The sequence below is a fragment of the Tasmannia lanceolata genome, unplaced genomic scaffold (genome assembly GCF_043159265.1).
Source record: "Tasmannia lanceolata isolate RefF3 unplaced genomic scaffold, GAP_Taslan_0.1 ptg000015l, whole genome shotgun sequence".
NCBI lineage: Eukaryota > Viridiplantae > Streptophyta > Magnoliopsida > Canellales > Winteraceae > Tasmannia > Tasmannia lanceolata.
The window spans coordinates 17,062,664-17,085,150 of NW_027518692.1; the positions used below are offsets into that span (position 1 = coordinate 17,062,664).

Below are 22,487 nucleotides of genomic sequence, written 5' to 3' on the forward strand. Positions count from 1 at the left end.
CTTACAAGCACTCTAAACCATTGTTTACCCTATATAAACCACTTGTAAATACTCTAAACCACTGCTTACAACTATATAAACCACATACAAACACTATAAACCACTGCTTACAATGTATCAACAACTTATAAACACTCTAAACCATTGGTAAGCCTATATAAACCACTTATAAACACTCTAAACTACTGCTAGTCTCATATAAACCACTTATAAACACTCTAAACCATTGTTTATCATATATTATACACTTATAAACCCTCTAAACCACTGCTACGCTTATATAAACCACTTATAAACACTCTAAACCACTGTTTACCCTATATAAATCACTTGTGAACACTCTAAACCACTGCTTACCTTATATAAACCACTTGTAAGCACTCTAAACCATTGCTTACCCTATAAACCACTACAGAATTCTTAACTATAGAAGCTATATAAACCACTTATAAACACCACTTAGTGGCCTTCAGTAGTGGTTTATCGTAGTGAAATAGTGGTTTAACTTAAGAAATTAGTGGTTTAGAGTAAAATAATAATGATTATAAAGTGTTTAATGTCATTTCCTAGAAAATTAAAGTTGAAACGATTGATTGTAGACTTATTTTCTCTCACTATAAATCCATGCCCCATGTAGTCATCAAGACAGACACTCAAACCGCTCTCAGCTAACTAAAATCACCCACTTCTTTTTGTCGAGACATCTCTTTGATGGCATCCCCTCTAGTATTCTCTGTGACAAGGCGTGAACCAGTATTGGTCACCCTTGCCAAGCCCACACCACATGAATTCAAGCCCCTTTCAGACATCGATGACCAGGAGAGTTTTCGGTTCCAAATTCCTGTCATACAATTCTACCATAATGACACAAGGATGGGAGGGCGAGACCCAGCTGGAGTTGTGAGAGACGCGCTCGCTAAGGTGCTCGTTTTCTACTACCCATTCGCGGGTAGGCTTAGGGAAGGGTCCGGTAGGAAGCTAATAGTGGAATGCACCGGCGAGGGCGTGTTGTTCGTAGAGGCAGATGCGGATGTGAGACTGGAGCAATTGGGTGAGGCCTTGCATCCAACCTTCCCCTGGCTAGACAAGTTTCTCTATGAAGTTCTTAGCACGGGAGCGATACTCAACTGCCCCTTGCTATTGATTCAGGTGCAGTCATTTATTCATTAACCCATGATTTTTAACTTTCTAAAAAAGCCTAAACACTAGAACTTAAGATTTTCCCCTTAAACAATGATTTCCCGTGACTAGGATATTCTTTTAAAAAATTTTGTGTAAAAAAACAACAAAAGACGACTGACTTTGGTATGTATAATCGGAGGAATGATAAATACAAGGGTACCCTTGCATAAAGAGATGGGACCGTGATTGGATTCATGTCATTTTTTATGACCTTTTAAAATCGGTTGAAAAGTAAATTCGGTTGCATGTGGGGTGCAACTCAGGTCGGGTTGAAGCCAACCCAGATCTCTAAACTGTCAACCCAAATCCGGCCCAATCCGACTCTCAACACTCTCAACCCGATGAAGGCTAACCCGATCCAACCCGAAAAATTAATGTCTCAACTCGAGCCAGACTCGATTTCCCAATTTGGGTCGGGTTGACCCAGTTATTGTGATATTTTTCCTTTAAGGTTTTTATGTTCTAAAAATACAAAACTAAAAAATGATAAAAATAAATAAAATAAATAAATATGTCAGGTTTTGATGCAGGTCGGGAGAAACTGATACTTAAATCCGAACCCGACCGGACTCAAACACAACCGGAACCGCGACTTTTTTGGGTTGAACCCGACCTTGCATCCCTTGTTGCACATCATTAATGACTTGGGGTGTGTTTGGCGTACCGTTTGAAATAGCGTTTAAAACGCCGTTCTGCAAAACGGCGTTTTGGTTCAAAACGGTGTTTTGCCAAATAGCGTTTTCATGTTTGGTTGGCCAGATCAAAACAACGTTTTAAACGGCAAACGGAGGTATTGTGTGTTTGGTTGCAAATGCCCCAAAACGGAGTTTTAGTGGTAAAATGACCAAAAAGGGCATTGTTTGGTTGGCCTCAATGTAACTCAACTACTCTCTCATTAGGCCCAATATTAAAAGGTCATTAGGATCTCATTCAAACACTATTAAAATTAAACATCATTGCTAAAAAAATAAATGGCTATACCTTTGGGGTTCTTCTCCTTCTTCTTCTCAACGACCGGATTTGTCGGATTTGACGGACGAGTGGAGGTGCTGAGGCAGTGAGGCGTGAGAGGGTTTGCAATTTTGCAAAGTAGATAAAGAAAGTAAGAAACTAGGGTTTCTTTTAATTCTTTTCTTTAGAAAATCAAAATTAAGAGATCATATAATGATATCAGTAGCCCTATATTTTGAATTAAATATTAACAATTTAACAAATTTGTGTCCTCAAGAATGATATTAACACCCCCACTTTTTTGGTATTTGACGTAACGCATAAAATCGCGCGCATATACGTAAAAATGGGTTTTGGTGAGGGCAAACATGTGAAAACCTACAGCCCAAAAACTCCGTTCAAAACGGTGTTTCAAATGGTGGCTGCGCATCCAAACACTCCCAAACGGCCGTTTGGCCCCAAAACGGTGTTTTAAACGGTACGCCAAACATGCACTATAAGCACTTACACTGTATAAAAAAAACCCCAAAATATGAGTTTTAAAGATTACCCCTGCCTGACCTCAGATTAAGTTAGACTACCCCTGCCTGACCTCAGATTAAGTTGGGGTTTTGCATCCTAAAAACCAAGTCAAACCAAGACCAATGAGTTTTGAACCCAACCTGGTATTTCGGGTCATCGGTCAAGGCGTATCGGGGTATTTCGGGTCATCGATCAAGGCGTATCATTCATTTTATCATGCTCTCTCAATACTCAAAGAAGAAATAAAAGGAAAATTTTCATGTTTTCCACCCCCCATTTATACTAATCCTAAAAATGGATGCTAATTAATGACAACTATTTGATAGGCTACATAAAAAGCACTATATGTGTTTTTGCTCAGTAAGAGCTTTAGGCACTGATTAGAAAAGTTTGGAACGAAAATTTTTCTTAATTTTGGGCTTCTAGGTTGTTTGATCCCACATCACAAAAGTATGTTGAACCATTGCGGTTCAAGTCTTCTTTAAAGGGACCTTCAATTAAGCGATACCCATTTTATTTTCTTTCAAAATAGTGAAAAATAATTATTTTTCTAGGAAAAAAAATTGTTGCAAATATTTCTAGGCAAAATCCAAACAGGGAATTATCGGAAACAAAACAAAAGTAAGAAAAGAAGAGATTACTTAAGAAGATGATCCAATACATAAATAGCAGTTTATTTATGATTTGTTGCTCGGAAAGAGCTTCATTGGAAACCAAACAACAAGAAGATAAGAAAAGGATATATATGATAATGACCAAATAACTAAGAGGGGAAGGTGAGACCATAACTGTGGAACTTTTGTTGCATGAGCTGATCCAAACGCTCTACCATTGAAGGGGTCAGATGATTTGCCCAATCACCCACCTCCCCTTTCCTAAAAAACAACTTATTGTCATAACCAATTTGCTCCATTGTTCCACTCTTGTTCACTTCCAAATTGCTCAAATTCTTAAAACTGCATAGTTGTGATATTTCCTCCACCACCCCTTCTTTCTCTTCCTTTGGAGAGAAAGGATACCCCAAGAACTCAGCCAACCTCTTCAAATGAAGTATGGGTTCTTGTTTCATTTCCTCATACTTCAAGAATAAGACCCTTTCAGGCCTTTCCAGGCTTGCCTTCCAGTACCCCAACACATGATCCCAATAAGGACCTAATATAGAAACTCCAGTGCAAAACAACTCAAAGGCCTCTTCTAGAGAAAGTGGTCCTAGACTCTCATGTCTCATCTTGCTGAAGAAAACCCACATGGAAGTAAAGGTATCTCTAGGATTCCGGCACAAGTAAACTACCCGACAATTCGACTGTATTGCCGATTCCGGTAACAACGTGTAAGGGATGTGGGTAGCCAAGAGCCTAGGGGAGGGAATGCTCTCAAATTCAGAAAGTTGGTCATATACAAAGAACTTCAAGATGACAAAAGGGACGAGGTCATGGGGGCCAGTGTTTAGCAGAGGGCGGTCAGTGACAAGGTAACGAGTCCGGTTCACAACCGCGAAAGCAAGTGCCTTGAGCCAAGTGGTGCCGGCTTTGGGCGTGGTGACTAGAAATGCATCCCCTTCGCGGGGTTTAAACTGTTGATGGAATGCCACTGCTCCTTTCAAGTAGTCTAGAGGATACCAAAAGCCTTGATATTGGTAGCAATAAGGAATGTACCACCCATTCCCTCTTGGAAGGGAGGAGATTAGTTCCTTGCATTCATTCCTCAATATTTCATGCTTTTTAAGCATTTGGTATGCGGCCATGGAGAAGATGGGAGTGTGAGGATTTTAAGCTATCAATAATGTTCCCAATGAAATTTGCAGACCTTGGATGCATAGCCATACTTATTATACTCCAGTTCTAGATATCTAAAGGTTCAACTACCAGTCTGACCCATTTTAATTGGCAGTAAAATCAGCTAACGTTCAACTCGTTCCTCCTCATCACTGCTCATACAGGATACAAGGATGTCAAGAATGCAGGCGAGGCGATCTAGACCATTCATTCTGTAAGGGGCAAACCTTGCTGGAATTTATAAGCATTTCATGCTTTGTCCTCTGTTTGACTTTTTCAATCAAATTTGTATTTTTTATTCTTCATTTTTTTGTTGTTGTTGTGAAGTTCTCTTTATTTAATGGAAAAATTGACTACTTAAATTTGAAAAGATTCCAAAATTACCTAGTTAACCACCCCACTACATCAAATATGGAGAATTTATATGGTTTAAGCCTATAGATCAAACCGTCCATTTGATGGGCCACAATGCATATAGGTTGTGCCTCGAAAATGATTTCCATAGGATGATCCAAACTCTCCAATCTAAGGAGGTTTCCATAATATACGGTTCCTCTGTAGATTGGAGGGCTAGGATCATCCTATGGAAATGATTTTTTGGGCACAACTGATTTACGCTTTGTACCATCAAATGGATGTTTTCAACCTATGGTGTGGATGGCACATTACTTTTTGAAAAATAATGGATTATGGGTGTGTTTGGCGCACCCTTTGAAATAGCGTTTAAAACGCCGTTCTGCAAAACGGCGTTTTGGTTCAAAACGGTGTTTTGCCAAATAGCATTTTCATGTTTGGTTGGCCAGATCAAAACAGTATTTTAAACGGCAAACGGAGGTATTGTGTGTTTGGTTGCAAATGCCCCAAAACGGAGTTTTAGTGGTAAAATGACCAAAAAGGGCATTGTTTGGTTGGTCTCAATGTAACTCAACTACTCTCTCATTAGGCCCAATATTAAAAGGTCATTAGGATCTCATTCAAACACTATTAAAATTAAACATCATTGCTAAAAAAATAAATGGCTATACCTTTGGGGTTCTTCTCCTTCTTCTTCTCAACGGCCGGATTTGCCGGATTTGACGGACGAGTGGAGGCGCTGAGGCAGTGAGGCGTGAGAGGGTTTGCAATTTTGCAAAGTAGATAAAGAAAGTAAGAAACTAGGGTTTCTTTTAATTCTTTTGTCTTTAGAAAATCAAAATTAAGAGATCATATAATGATATCAGTAGCCCTTTATTTTGAATTAAATATTAACAATTTAAAAAATTTGTGTCCTCAAGAATGATATTAACACCCTCACTTTTTTGGTATTTGATGTAACGCATAAAATCTCGCGCATATACGTAAAAATGGGTTTTGGTGAGGGCAAACATGTAAAAACCTACAGCCCAAAAACTCCGTTGAAAACAGCGTTTTGCACAGGGGTGTCCATTCGGTTTTAACCGAACCGAATACACCGAACCGAAATAACCGAACCCAATTCGGTTAGTAAAAAATGGGAACCGAAACCGAAACCGAATCGCTTCCAACCGAAATAACCGAAACCGAATAAATATTTCAGTTTTCCCGGTTAGTTCGGTAAAAACCGAAAAGTGACTTTGGGTTATGAGATTAGGTGGGACCCTCAATTAGGTTTAAAATAGACGAAAACAAAGACCACTGATGAATGCAATCTAAGAGCTTCTACTCTAAGCAAAGCTTCCAAAGTACACGATGCAATCTAAAACCAATACCTTATATAATGTCTCATTCCAAATCGTGGTGGAAAAAGGTTTACTTGAACACAAAAAATTTTAAATTTTCATTTTACAAAAGAATCACAATTACACGCTTAAGTGCACGACCCAAGCTAGCCGTTCATGGTGCTCACATCGTAATCATAACTCATAAGAGGTCATAGGAATATACATGGTATAGAGTTTGAGACAGAAATAATAAAGGATATTGACGAATCCCACTAGCATTTTTTTTTTGAATGGCGAATCCCACTAGCATTTATTCTTGACATTATGCCAGTGCGAGTCTAATTTCTTCATAAAAGATTAATTGAGACATTACAAAGATTAATTGCTAATTAATCTCATTTTATTCCTATATTAATCATGATATACAGAATGTAGTATATACTATATAAATACGAGAATTTATATCATGGGTGGCCGTAAAAACACGTGAAGTCTCAAAAAGTGGGTACGGCCCACTTTTTTTCATGATCCAAACCGTTCATCTGTTTTGGCACAACGTAGATAGGTTGTGCCCCAAAACATTTCCATTGGATAATCCTAACCCTCCAATCTGAACTGATCTGAATATGGAGATTTTCAAAAACCATTTATGGAATCTTCTACAGATCGGAGGGTTAGGATCATCCTATGGAAATGATTTTTGGGGCACAACCTATCTACGTTGTGCCCAAACAGATGAACGGTTTGGATCATAAAAAAAAAGTGGGCCGTACCTGTTTTCCAAGACTTCACTTGTTTTCATGGCCACCCATCATATAAATTCTCATATAAATACATGATAAATACAAGATTGGTTATTATAAAAATGATCATTTCAATTCGTTGAAATCACATCTGGAATCCTGGTTAAGCGGATTTGGAATCCATTCACTAGTTGAGCTGAAGGAAAGAAGGACATCCGATCCTCCTTGAGTTGCTCCCACCTGATCAATGCATCCATAGTAGTATATATAACACGATTATGAAGGAATAGAAAAAACACAAAATGCCCTAGATTGTAACATCTTCACAAGAATTATAGCAGTGGCTGGCTGTTCCCTAGATTATAACATCTTCATGAGAACATGGCTGGCTGTTCTCCTATCATCACGCATTGACCCACAACTCATCAAATGCTTCACTGTGCATAATTTCTAAGAGATCAATTAACAGAAATTATTAGATTAAATTTGCCAAGAAACAAGCATTTATCTTCAGCATTAAAGAAAATAAAAGTAGAATGTATTATTATCTCCAGAAATTAGACAGCAGAGATTTAAAAGAAGCTGGTTTCTGAAATGAAAAGTCTCGTTTCCTTTTCTTCCATTTTTGTCAATGGCACATAAGAATAATGCATTGTAGAGAAATATGATGGGTTAACTTCCAAGACATTCCAAAACACTTTATCAAAGTAAATTTTCTTCAAATATTAGCCTCCTGAAAAAAGAATAATTAGCTACCAATAGAATTATAGAAATATGATGCCTGCACTATCTTGGAAAATTTCACTAATAACTAGAAAAATGGAGACAAGCATAACCAGGTAGTACCAAATGTATTGTTCCAGAATCCTTAAAAGGGGGGAACAACAATCTTACAATCATGAGCAGCCATATTCCTCAAATAACAATTTCTTAAAGTATAACAATTTACAAACAGTGCCCTGTGTCACGCCGAGAGCCCGAGAGTATATTTTTTGGAGGGTTTTGCAAAATAAGTCCTCTCCTTTATTTGCAAAAATAGTCACCTAGTTAAACTTGAGGCACTTCCTCAGTTTATTAAAAAGTGCCGTACAGCCCATACCATAGGATGATCCAAGCCGTCCATTAGATGGGCCAGAACCTAAATAGGTTGTGCCCCAAGAATTATTTCCATAGGTTGATCCTAACCCTCTGATCTATAGAGGGTTAGGATCAACCCTCTACATTTAGATCGGAGGATTAGGATTAACCTATGGGAATGATTTTTGGGGCACAACCTATTTAGGCTGTGACCCATCTAATGGACGGCTTGGATGATCCCATGGACAATCATCCAACTCCATCATTAGTAATGGCCTCATCAAAAGACAGTAGTGCTGATAAGTGATAACATATTAACATTTCCCTAGATAAATTTTCTACACAAAGACAGTAGTGCTGATAAATGTGAAATAGCATCCCAAAAGATGATGACACAATTTGTGCATCATATACACAAATGGCTAACATTTCTATACCTGTGCCAAGACTCAAGAGCATCACATTCAATGATAAATAGTTAAGTAAAATCAGGTAGGTAAACGTAGTAATGGAGTGGTTGACATTTCAAGTTTTAAGGCTGAAAATGCAACCTCTGCTTGTGTGGTCCGAGTAAAGCTATCTTTTAAAATCTAAGTGGTGCAGATAAATCGCCAGACCCCCACCAGATGCATTAAAGGAAAAAAGGATTACAAGAACTAAGGGGGCTCAAAGGCCAAAAAAAGGGGAACATGCTCCAAAAAATACACAAAGACATCAAGGCATGGGTTCCGAAGTTCAACTCAGATTTTCAAACGCTTACATTCTGATATATACTGTTAGATAGTAACCAGTAAGTCTAAGAAAGTAAGAAACACACTCAATGCTATTAGAGATTTAGAAGGTGGCCATTCCACCACTAAATCCTCTAAGTCAGATCCAACCTCTGAGAGTCTGAGTTACATTGGATATGATGCAAAAAGTAACAAACAGAATATAAGATCAAACCTGAAAGTCAGAAACCTCAGGCTTCAAAGATCTTTAGTTGAAGAAACATCCCCAAGGACCCCAACGACCCCAATGTTTGAAAATTCTGCAAATAAGAAAACAAATATAAAAAAAAAACAAGTTCCAAGTCAAAAAATAAAATAAATAGAACACAATGAAAAATTTAAAAATAAAGAAAACAAATTTACCATTTTCAATTGTTTCAAGATCCTCTAAAGCTTCTTCAACATTAACCGAAGATGATCGGAGCCAATCTTGACAACATATAAGAGCTTGTACAATCTTAGGAGTCAAAGAACTCCTAAATGTATCAAGAACACGTCCTCCCGTGCTAAATGCAGACTTCGAGGCAACAATAGAGATGGGAACCGCCAACACACTTCGAGCCACTTGTGATAAAATAGGAAATCTAGGACTATGAACCTTCCACCACCCTAAAATATCAAAATTATCACTATGTTCTTCGGTGTCTTCACTTAAATATCTATCAAACTCTGATTTATTATCTCCAACACCCGATTCGATCTTGTGCTTCTTATACATTTCTTGCAACATCATCTTCACACATTGTTTCGGTTGTTGAGATTGTGAGATTTGAAAATTTTCACTTGAACTTGATTGCCCCAAGTGAACTTGAGGTGTATTGACGGTGTTGATATTGCCCTTGTTGAAGTCATTAAACAATTCATATATGGCATCAAACACTTCCCCCCCCAACTCGTTTCCTTTTTCATCTCCATACATTGCGATAAGTGCAAACTTCACAAATTCCAATTTATGTCGGGGGTCAAGAACAACCGCTATATAAATTATCTTATTGATCTTATCAACGTCTCCCCAATACTTATCATACTTTTCTTTCATTCTTATAGCCATCATTACCAACTCAAAGTCGTCACTCTCTCTCCATTGTTTTAAAAGGCATTCAACCTTGCTAATTTCATGAAAAAAAGTATTAGATGTAACATACAAGGAACCTGAAACCCGTATGGTGAGCTCATAAAAGTTTTCAAGTAAGGTCGCCATTCTTCTCACGTTTTTCCAATCTTCACAATCGGGCTTCCTAATCCCATTCTCATTCCCTGAATCAAGTTCACTACTATTGAAAGGATCTTGGTCATCATACTTATCAAATGCCTTTTCAAATTTTTCCGCTGTACTCAACATCAAGTAAGTTGAATTCCATCTAGTAGCAACATCTAAACACAAGAAGCTCTTGCTTTGGATTCTTTCGGTCTCAACACACTCTTTGAAGACTTTCAACCTAGCTGGAGAACTCCTCACATATTTAACCGCCGCTCGAACCCGTTCAACTGAAATTTCCACCTCTTTCAAGCCATCACTCACAACTAGATTAATGATGTGTGCAATACATCTCATATGGAGGTATTTTCCTTGTAGAACACTAGACCCCCAATTAACAATTCTTCTCCTCAGGTAAGCAACTGCAACATCATTAGAACTTGCATTATCTACGGTAATGGTGAACACTTTATCAATCGCCCACTCAAGTAAACACTTCTCAACCGCCTTTCCAATGGCCTCACCTTTGTGACTAGAAATTGGACAAAAGTTTATTATCTTTTTGTGCAATTTCCAATCATTATCTATAAAATGAGCTGTGAGACACATATAGTTGATTCTCTGCAAAGAGGACCACGAGTCTGTGGTGAGACAAACTCTTTGACTCGAGTGTTTGAAGAAATTTTTCAACTTCGTCCTCTCATCTAAGAACAATTGGTAGCAATCCCTCGTAATTGTCGAACGTGATGGGATATGAAACCGAGGACACGCAACCGACATCAAATGTCTAAACCCTTCCTTCTCTACAAATTTGAAAGGAAGCTCATCTACAATGATCATATAGGCCAAGGCATTTCTAATAGCCTCTTGATCAAACCTCCAAGTAGTAAGGGTACCAATACCATCCCCCTCTTGACCCTTGATCTGTTGGTAATTCAACTGTGCTTGTTTTGTGTTGATATTGGCGGGAAACTTTTTACATGAAGGTAGGTGATTCCTAAGTGAGGTAGTTCCATTTCTTTTTGGATCACAAAATAACTCATTCTCACAATAGTTACACTTAGCCTTATGATCACCCTTCTCATTAACAAATTTGGTAAAGTGGTCCCACACATCTGACCTTGGCTTCATCCCCCTTCTCTTACGTGAGGTTGAAATTGTTTGGTTTGAGTCAATGGGGTTTGAAGATTCCTCGCTCAAAATAACATTAGGAGCCTCTCCTTCGTGCGACATCTAAGGAGAAAAAGAAATGTATGTCATAAATGCATATCAGAATATCAAACCACTACTCAAATTGCAAGTAAATGGTCACTTCAAACTCAAAAATTGCAACTACATCTCTATGAATAGATTAAAGAAGAAAAAAATGGCTCCAAAATGAGAGCAATGACTAGTACATGCAACTAATTTATAAGAAGAATATGGAGATTTTGAAAGAGATTGCAATCCTTTATCTATAAAGACTGAAAATAAAAAAAACTACCTGATATTTTTACTGTTTATCTCTTCTCCTTCTTCTTTTTCTTGTTCAGTTGTTCCTATATAACTTCCCCACAATTGCAGAGTGAAGTTGAGAGAACCCAATCCCACGACTGTATCCAATTCAATAACAAAAATTACACAGATGCCACAGTCAAGCTAATTTGGAAATATGTTATTTTCTAGGAGAACTAATTTTGGAACAGGCATGTAATAGCTACTGTAGGAATTTAAGAATTTAAGGCCCTGTATGATTAGGATTTTGATAACGAATTGAGAATCCAAAACTGATTATTGGACTCAAAATTAAATAAGGACCCATTTGGATACCTTCCATTTTGTATTTGGATTTGGAATTGAGTTTTGACTTTTGAGTACAAAATGAATAGATTCGACAGCAAAGGGACTAAGGGAGAGGTTGAGGAGCAAAGAGGGTGAAAGAAACTACAAGATCTGTGGATTTCCAATTTCTTATTTCGACAGCATATTTAGAAATCTCATTTTTTCACTGTCAGCTGCTGAATTAGGGATCCAAGATTTTGATCCGATCCAAATTACAATGCAAAAAGGGCTGCAAATGTGAGAAATCCAAATCAAAAGCTTCTGAGCATCCAAACGGGCAAACGGGCCCTAATCAAGTAATCAGATTTGGACTCACAATCATGTTGTCAATATCCAAACGACAAAACATAGAAAATCAATTTCTCAAAATCCAAAACATACAACAATCATGTTCTCAAAATCCAAAACAAACAGGGCCTAAAATGGGAAAAAACAAATATTACTTTCAAACATTTTCCCCCTTTCAACTTTCAAGCATGAAAAATCAGAAACCCTCAAACCCATATCATAAATTTCCCCCTTTCAAGCATGAAAATGGGAAACCCATATCATAAATTTTTCCCCATTTCAAGCATGAAAATCAGAAACCCATATCATAAATTTCCCCCAACGTTAAAATAAATAAAGGTACCTGTTCGAGGTTGAGGACTTGAGCCGTGGAGGTGGAAGAAACGAAGAAGAAAACCCTAGGTTAGGGTCGTCGGATGGTGGAGCCGTGGAGCCGTGGTAAGAGTTGAGCCGTGGAGCCGGAGTAGGGTTGAAACTTGAAAGTGAAACGAAGAAGAAGAAATCAAGAAAAGAAAACCCGGGCCGTGGTGGAGGCGTGGAGGACTTGAGCCGTGGAGCCGTCACCCGTAGAGCCGTGGTGGAGGCGTGGAGGCGTGGAGGCGGTGGCCGGTGGAGGCTTTGTAAGATGAGAAGAAAAGAGAAGGGTAGAAGACTAGAAACCCTAACTCTATTACTCTAACTCTCTACTGTCACGATTTTTTTTCTTCTTTTAAGTTTTAATTATAATATTCACCCCCTTTTTATACTCGGGACACACCCCATTGGCCATTGCTAATTTGCTACTTCACTGCTGGCTGTCCCAAGTAAAAAAGGAGGTGATATATCATTTTTACTTTTGTTTTCTCATTATTCATTTATTCGGTTTTTAACCTTAAACCGAAACCGAAAACCGAAATGCAAGTTTACTATAAATAATTCGGTTTTTTTCGGTCAAACCGAAGCTTTTCCACTCAAAACCGAAACCGAAACCGAAAACCGAACTTAGGCATCTATGAAAACCGAAACCGAACCGATTTATATTCCAACCGAACCGAAATAACCGAACGCATTCGGTTCGGTCGGTTATTTCGGTTGTAACCGAATAATGCACAGCCCTATTGCAAACAAACCTCCCCCCTGTTTGCAAAACACCGTTTTGAGGGTTCAAAACGGTGTTTCAAACGGTGTTTCAAACGGTGGCTGCGCACCCAAACACTCCCAAAAGGCCGTTTGGCCCCAAAATGGTGTTTCAAACGCCAAACGGTGTTTTAAACGGTACGCCAAACACGCACTTGATCCAATGGAGGGCCCTTTAATTTCTTTGAGCTCTTTATGCAAGGGCCCACCCTTACATGGATCATTCATCCCAGGTAGAGGTAGTTTCTGAGTTATGATTTGTGGTGAGTGCATGTGACCCGGCTGAGTTGTGGAGGTTTCATCTTCGTCCTTCGGCTGAACTACACCATGAGCGACGCGTTCGGGCTCGTCCAATTCATGCGGGCCGTGGGCGAGATAGCCCGAGGCGCATCTACTCCGTCCGTGCTGCCCGTGTGGCATAGAGAGTTGCTCAGTGCGTGAAACCCACCACACGTGACGCACACGCACAGCGAGTACGACAAGGTAGTCCACAAAAATGGGACCATCAATATTCCATTCGACAACATGGTCCACCGCTCTTTCTTCTTCGGGCCACAACAGGTGTCAGCTTTGAGGAAGCAGGTGCCACCCCACCTTCGCACCTGCTCCACATTCGATCTGCTGATCGCATGCCTCTGGCGATGTCGGACCATCGCTCTGGTCTTCAAAGCGGACGAAGAGGTCCGAATGCTGTGCAATGTGAATGCACGTGGGAAGTTCAACCCCCCACTGCCGGACGGCTATTACGGGAACGCTTTCTCATTCCCGGCGGCCATATCGAGGACCGGGAAGCTGTGTGAGAATCCGTTGGGGTACGCTTTGGAGTTGGTGAGGAAGGCCAAGGCGGAAATGAACGAGGCGTACATGCAATCGTTGGCGGACTTCATGGTGGTCAAAGGGTGGCCTCCCCTTGAGGTGGTGGGCACGTACCTGGTTTTGGACGTGAGACATCTGGGTTCGGGGACATAGATTTCGGTTGGGGTAGGCCAGTTTATGGTGGGGTTGCCGAGGGTGTGGTGAGGGGCATTCAAGGGTTGACAAGCTTTTATATCCCGTTTGGGGATGGGATTGTTGTGCCCTTTTACTTGCCGAGTAGCGCGATGGAAAAGTTGAGGGTGGAGCTTCACGCCATGACTACCCAACCCAAGGCCAAGGAGGAGCTCTATGATGCCACCTCCAAATTCACAATTTATCGCATTTAACGCAACAACAAAAGATAGAGGCTACACGAGTTGAAGATGTAATTAGATTGCTGGCCATTAACATCTGGCTAAATATGCTAAAACAACGTGAGTTCGCCTCATTATCAAAATTTGGTCGTGATATCAGATATCAGTCCCCAATAAGAAATTTGTCTTTTTTATTTTAGGGCACCCCATCTGTGTTTTAATAATTGCATAAATGCAGCTTCTCTTCTCTTCTCTTTTTTAATTGGCTTGTCAGAGCTTTTGGTAACGGTAATTGTCACGCCCCGAACCCAGAATTCGAGGTAAGGCGCACGTGACAGCCGCCACACGCCCATAGGGTCACCCCCACAAGCATGCAAGGCTTCTTCACAACCAACTATTCTCAATATTTATAGCGACTAATAAAAGCGGAAATTTTAGTCTCAATTAAAGCCCAAACGAAATACATATATAGGTCAAAAAGTCTAAATCCACAATAAAATAACAAACGCTTCTAAACTGGAAATAATGAAAGAAAGCAAGAAATGTCTTAGGTTCCAATCCAAGTGCCTGAACTCAGCAAGTCTACTGCCGCTCCTCGGTATCTGAAAATTGTTAAACCACATAATGAGCTAACACCCCAGCCGGTTTTCCAAATCCAAGCCAGCTAATAGGAAAAATGAAAACATGATGGTGCGGAAGAGAAGTAACATGCCATAAAACTTTAGTCTATGCAGAAATTGATAAGAAGCGGGAAAATCATTACTACATTAGCTACATAAGAAAAATACATGTTTTTACAAAAACGGTTCCAACCACTCGGTTATGCAGTTTTCCGCTTTGAAATCAATGACAATGAATATATATTTCCAAACACTTGGTTTTGCAGTTTTTCCACTTAGAAATAAAATACTTAACAGTCTTATCTGTGGCCAATTTCCAACCTTATTGGCAAGTAGCATACCCAAGGCGAACACTCGTTCGCGGCGAACACTCGTTCGCGGGGACTCACAGGTCCTAAAGCGCGCAATGTAATATTATCAATAGCCAGAGGACTCCCTACTGGCCGCCCGAGATCAACCTTACGGGCAGATAAAATTTGACAGGTCAACGTGATCACGTCCAGTGTACTCACCCACTGGTAGGTTGGGCACTAGATCCCCACCAGAGCTCAACCTTACTGGCGGAATCCATTCCATACCAAGACTGTATACAATTATAGATAGAAGCAATTTAATGTTTGCAATACCGTGCCATAAATTTTGTAAACGCTTCAAGCCATAGGGGACTCCCCCCATTCCAATCTATGAAAACCATATCGTAAACAAAGTGCTTTTCAAATTGTTGCTTCATGAATTCTAATTTTCAAAATCATGTTCTTCAGAAAGCTTTTTATGTATAGGAATGAAAACATTTCAAGACTAAAGGATACCATGCATAATGACATTCAACTATTTAGAATGACATACTAAAAAACGGTCAGTGAGAATCTTCTCCAAAACAAGTTCCAAGTGAGAGTAGATATGCAAAAATTGTAATAGAAAGCTTTCAACTTAGCTAAATGTAAATATTTGATAATACACTGACATAGGGTAGGATCACCTACCTTAAGCGCTACTCCAAGAATTTCCTTTAGCGAAGTACCCAGTTTGAAACTTGCGGCTGCTAAATTAGCAGAGATTCACCAACGGATGGAGTTTATGGGCGAGATCCAATGCTATTATAAAACTATCAAGAAATGCAACTTTTATAAGTTGTTTGCAGATTTCTTGAATCCGCACGATGAGGGCAGCAGAGGCTTCCAATGGCTAAAAATATAAAAATCTACTTGAGACAAGAGTTGCAAGGTAAGGCTCATCAGTTTCTAAACCTTGGAAGCAAGCTTCAAGTGGCAAAAGAAATCCATTGCAAGTCTGGGGTAGAAGTAGATATCATAAGGCTTCTGTGCATTTTGAAACTCACGACCCTTCTCACCTTCTATATGATTTCCCTCAAGATTTTAGTGATTTTCGTTCATGTATAGAGGCACCCTCTTTCCTAGAAAGTAATTCAAATCAATTAGGCAGTTACCATTACATTTAGTGTCTTACTTTATTAAGAATAGAATCCTAATTAAATAGAGAATTAAAGACCTTCAATTAGCCTATGAAGCAGCTCCTTTCTAAAGATATGATAACCCAATATTTCCCCCATAGGAACTGTCCAAAACGATGTGGCTCACATGCCCTTTTCGTTTAATACAAGGAATTATTGACCTTCCCTTTTTCCTTTTTGAAATGTTTGCTACCTTATTTTCTGTTAGCTGAAAATCCATAGGAGGAAACCTACCAAGATTGAATCTTGAAAAGATAGAGATTCCTAAAAAATCCTGCCCACTAGTGGAAGATTCTATTCAAAGCCAAATTTAACTTTAGTGAAGGTGTTATATACGGTCAACCTTAATGTGCTTTCCAAAATGAGCAGCCTTTTAAAAGGTGTTTAAATGGACTTTACTCCATTGATGATAATAGCACCCTTTACCATTTTCAATAAAATTAATCTTAAGTTCATTTGGTATTAACACCCATTTCAAAGAAAATTCCCAAGCTTCATTTTGGTAACAACACTCATTTCTAAGCAATTAATCCCGAGCTTGATTTTTGGTAATGACACCCATTTCGAGAAGTTAAAACAAGTTCAAGCATTGGGGCTGGGTGTTACATAATTACCCCCTTTAAAGAATTTCGTCCTCGAAATTCACATACAAGAATAGTTTTTTTTTTTTTTTTTTTTCAACGATTTCCAAACTGAAACTTAACACTTGAAACAATGCACCTCCACAAACTTGATTCTTCCCTATCTACCATGCTTACTTGCTGATCAGAAGTGAGATTGACATTGGTGAAAAGAACCAACCTTACCAGGCTTCCGCTGCGCACTCTATTCAATGGAACCTTCTCTTTTATTTATTATCTATAAATAAACATGTATAAGAAAATAAGACCAACACAAACTACAATATACAGCCAAAAGGGAACCACTCTCAACTTCCAAGTCACGTCCCTGGGACAAATAAATAGCTCGAATTATCTCACACCAGCACAACCATTTCTCATGATAGACCTAGTGCCTTTTGGGAAAACGAGCTCACCATATTGTCCCATGCCAGCATGGTTAACTCACACGCCTAACCAAAGGCTCCTAGTCCACATGAACTAACTCTACTTCTCTTTTCGAGCACACTAAAGCTCATATCGAAAATAAGTGATCTTGGAATGTAAGAGTTCATCATCACTTTAACTGTCAATTTAAAATTGTTACATCTTCAATACCGTAAGATTTGCCGATAACTGTTTATCTTCTATTCCGACTACTCGAGATTTTCACCCAATTAATCTGCTTCAATTAATCAATAAATGTTAAATAATTCCTATGTAGATTGAAAGACTCATCTAAATATCGCATTTTATTCTCTAGTTTCCCAAAATTCAACCATTCAAAGACTCGTCTCAAAATCATATTTTATTCTCTCATTTCCTAAAAGTCATCCATTGTATTTTCATAGCCTACAGGATCATAAGCCTAAGCTCCGAGAGTTCGTAAAATCATAAGTAGTACCTTAACAATTCTCAAAGTCATTATTAAGTTCTCCAAAAATTTCTCGAGGGTCTAAATTAGATTCCTATAGTCTACAACACAATAATTTAAGCTCTCACACCAGGCAAGTAATGACTAACATTCCACTACTTTCCAAGTCATATTCCAAAATCCACAATATCACAAGCCGAGCTCTAAGAGACCTATGAAAAACTTGAATGGCGCTAACATCTTAATTTCAAACTTTCAAACTTCCTAAGGATCTAAAGCCTAAGCTTTGATACCACTTTTCTGTCACGCCCTGAACCCAGAATTCGAGGTAAGGCGCACGTGACAGCCGCCACACGCCCATAGGGTCACCCCCACAAGCATGCAAGGCTTCTTCACAACCAACTATTCTCAATATTTAGAACGACTAATAAAAGCGGAAATTTTAGTCTCAATTAAAGCTCAAACGAAATACTTATATAGGTCAACAAGTCTAAATCCACAATAAAATAACAAACGCTTCTAAACTGGAAATAATGAAAGAAAGCAAGAAATGTCTTAGGTTCCAATCCAAGTGCCTGAACTCAGCAAGTCTACTGCCGCTCCTCGGTATCTGAAAATTGTTAAACCACATAATGAGCTAACAGCCCAGCCGATTTTCCAAATCCAAGCCAGCTAATAGGAAAAATGAAAACATGATGGTGCGGAAGAGAAGTAACATGCCATAAAACTTTAGTCTATGCAGAAATTGATAAGAAGCGGGAAAATCATTTCTACATTAGCTACATAAGAAAAATACATGTTTTTACAAAAACGGTTCCAACCACTCGGTTATGCAGTTTTCCGCTTTGAAATCAATGACAATGAATATATATTTCCAAACACTTGGTTTTGCAGTTTTTCCACATAGAAATCAAATACTTAACAGTCTTCTCTGTGGCCAATTTCCAACCTTATTGGGAAGTAGCATACCCAAGGCGAACACTCGTTCGCGGCGAACACTCGTTCGCGGCGAACACTCGTTCGCGGCGAACACTCGTTCGCGGGGACTCACAGGTCGTAAAGCGCGCAATGTAATATTATCAATAGCCAGAGGACTCCCTACTGGCCGCCCGAGATCAACCTTACGGGCAGATAAAATTTGACAGGTCAACGTGATCACGTCCAGTGTACTCACCCACTGGTAGGTTGGGCACTAGATCCCCACCAGAGATCAACCTTAGTGGTGGAATCCATTCCATACCAAGACTGTATACAATTATAGATAGAAGCAATTTAATGTTTGCAATACCGTGCCATAAATTTTGTAAACGCTTCAAGCCATAGGGGACTCCCCCCATTCCAATCTATGAAAACCATATCGTAAACAAAGTGCTTTTCAAATTGTTGCTTCATGAATTCTAATTTTCAAAATCTTGTTCTTCATAAAGCTTTTTATGTATAGGAATGAAAACATTTCAAGACTAAAGGATACCATGCATAATGACATTCAAATATTTTGAATGACATACTAAAAAACGGTCAGTGAGAATCTTGTCCAAAACAAGTTCCAAGTGAGAGTACATATGCAAAAATTGTAATAGAAAGCTTTCAACTTAGCTAAATGTAAATATTTGATAATACACTGACATAGGGTAGGATCACCTACCTTAAGCGCTACTCCAAGAATTTCCTTTAGCGAAGTACCCAGTTTGAAACTTGCGGCTGCTAAATTAGCAGAGATTCACCAACGGATGGAGTTTATGGGCGAGATCCAATGCTATTATAAAACTATCAAGAAATGCAACTTTTATAAGTTGTTTGCAGATTTCTTGAATCCGCACGATGAGGGCAGTAGAGGCTTCCAATGGCTAAAAATATAAAAATCTACTTGAGACAAGAGTTGCAAGGTAAGGCTCATCAGTTTCTAAACCTTGGAAGCAAGCTTCAAGTGGCAAAAGAAATCCATTGCAAGTCTGGGGTAGAAGTAGATATCATAAGGCTTATGTGCATTTTGAAACTCACGACCCTTCTCACCTTCTATATGATTTCCCTCAAGATTTTAGTGATTTTCGTTCATGTATAGAGGCACCCTCTTTCCTAGAAAGTAATTCAAATCAATTAGGCAGTTACCATTACATTTAGTGTCTTACTTTATTAAGAATAGAATCCTAATTAAATAGAGAATTAAAGACCTTCAATTAGCCTATGAAGCAGCTCCTTTCTAAAGATATGATAACCCAATATTTCCCCCATAGGAACTGTCCAAAACGATGTGGCTCACATGCCCTTTTCGTTGCAAGCAAAATTTTGAAACAAGGAATTATTGACCTTCCCTTTTTCCTTTTTGAAATGTTTGCTACCTTATTTTCTGTTAGCTGAAAATCCATAGGAGGAAACCTACCAAGATTGAATCTTGAAAAGATAGAGATTCCTTAAAAATCCTGCCCACTAGTGGAAGATTCTATTCAAAGCCAAATTTAACTTTAGTGAAGGTGTTATATACGGTCAACCTTAATGTGCTTTCTAAAATGAGCAGCCTTTTAAAAGGTGTTTAAATGGACTTTACTCCATTGATGATAATAGCACCCTTTACCATTTTCAATAAAATTAATCTTAAGTTCATTTGGTATTAACACCCATTTCAAAGAAAATTCACAAGCTTCATTTTGGTAACGACACTCATTTCTAAGCAATTAATCTTGAGCTTGATTTTTGGTAATGACACCCATTTCGAGAAGTTAAAACAAGTTCAAGCATTGGGGCTGGGTGTTACATAATTACCCCCTTTAAAGAATTTCGTCCTCGAAATTCACATACAAGAATGGTTTTTTTTTTTTTTTTTTTTTTCAACGATTTCCAAACTGAAACTTAACACTTGAAACAATGCACCTCCACAAACTTGATTCTTCCCTATCTACCATGCTTACTTGCTAATCAGAAGTGAGATTGACATTGGTGAAAAGAACCAACCTTACCAGGCTTCCGCTGCGCACTCTATTCAATGGAACCTTCTCTTTTATTTATTATCTATAAATAAACATGTATAAGAAAATAAGACCAACACAAACTACAATACACAGCCAAAAGGGAACCACTCTCAACTTCCAAGTCACGTCCCTGGGACAAATAAATAGCTCGAATTATCTCACACCAGCACAACCATTTCTCATGATAGACCTAGTGCCTTTTGGGAAAACGAGCTCACCATATTGTCCCATGCCAGCATGGTTAACTCACACGCCTAACCAAAGGCTCCTAGTCCACATGAACTAACTCTACTTCTCTTTTCGAGCACACTAAATCTCATATCGAAAATAAGTGATCTTGGAATGTACAAGTTCATCATCACTTTAACTGTAAATTTAAAATTGTTACATCTTCAATACCGTAAGATTTGCCGATAACTGTTTATCTTCTATTCCGGCTACTCGAGATTTTCACCCAATTAATCTGCTTCAATTAATCAATAAATGTTAAATAATTCCTATGTAGATTGAAAGACTCATCTAAATATCGCATTTTATTCTCTAGTTTCCCAAAATTCAACAATTCAAAGACTCGTCTCAAAATCATATTTTATTCTCTCATTTCCTAAAAGTCATCCATTGTATTTTCATAGCCTACAGGATCATAAGCCTAAGCTCCGAGAGTTCGTAAAATCATAAGTAGTACCTTAACAATTCTCAAAGTCATTATTAAGTTCTCCAAAAATTTCTCGAGGGTCTAAATTAGATTCCTATAGTCTACAACACAATAATTTAAGCTCTCACACCAGGCAAGTAATGACTAACATTCCACTACTTTCCAAGTCATATTCCAAAATCCACAATATCACAAGCCGAGCTCTAAGAGACCTATGAAAAACTTGAATGGCGCTAACATCTTAATTTCAAACTTTCAAACTTCCTAAGGATCTAAAGCCTAAGCTTTGATACCACTTTTCTGTCACGCCCTGAACCCAGAATTCGAGGTAAGGCGCACGTGACAGCCGCCACACGCCCATAGGGTCACCCCCACAAGCATGCAAGGCTTCTTCACAACCAACTATTCTCAATATTTAGAGCGACTAATAAAAGCGGAAATTTTAGTCTCAATTAAAGCTCAAACGAAATACATATATAGGTCAAAAAGTCTAAATCCACAGTAAAATAACAAACGCTTCTAAACTGGAAATAATGAAAGAAAGCAAGAAATGTCTTAGGTTCCAATCCAAGTGCCTGAACTCAGCAAGTCTACTGCCGCTCCTCGGTATCTGAAAATTGTTAAACCACATAATGAGCTAACAGCCCAGCCGATTTTCCAAATCCAAGTCAGCTAATAGGAAAAATGAAAACATGATGGTGCGGAAAAGAAGTAACATGCCATAAAACTTTAGTCTATGCAGAAATTGATAAGAAGCGGGAAAATCATTTCTACATTAGCTACATAAGAAAAATACATGTTTTTACAAAAACGGTTCCAACCACTCGGTTATGCAGTTTTCCGCTTTGAAATCAATGACAATGAATATATATTTCCAAACACTTGGTTTTGCAGTTTTTCCACTTAGAAATCAAATACTTAACAGTCTTCTCTGTGGCCAATTTCCAACCTTATTGGCAAGTAGCATACCCAAGGCGAACACTCGTTCGCGGCGAACACTCGTTCGCGGCG

General features: G+C 38.7%; 1 pseudogene; it reads left to right on the forward strand.

Moving 5' to 3' along the window:
• The first annotated feature begins 562 nt into the window (after positions 1–562).
• Positions 563–14,340, forward strand: LOC143846441 (benzyl alcohol O-benzoyltransferase-like; annotated as a pseudogene).
• Positions 14,341–22,487: the final 8,147 nt, after the last annotated feature.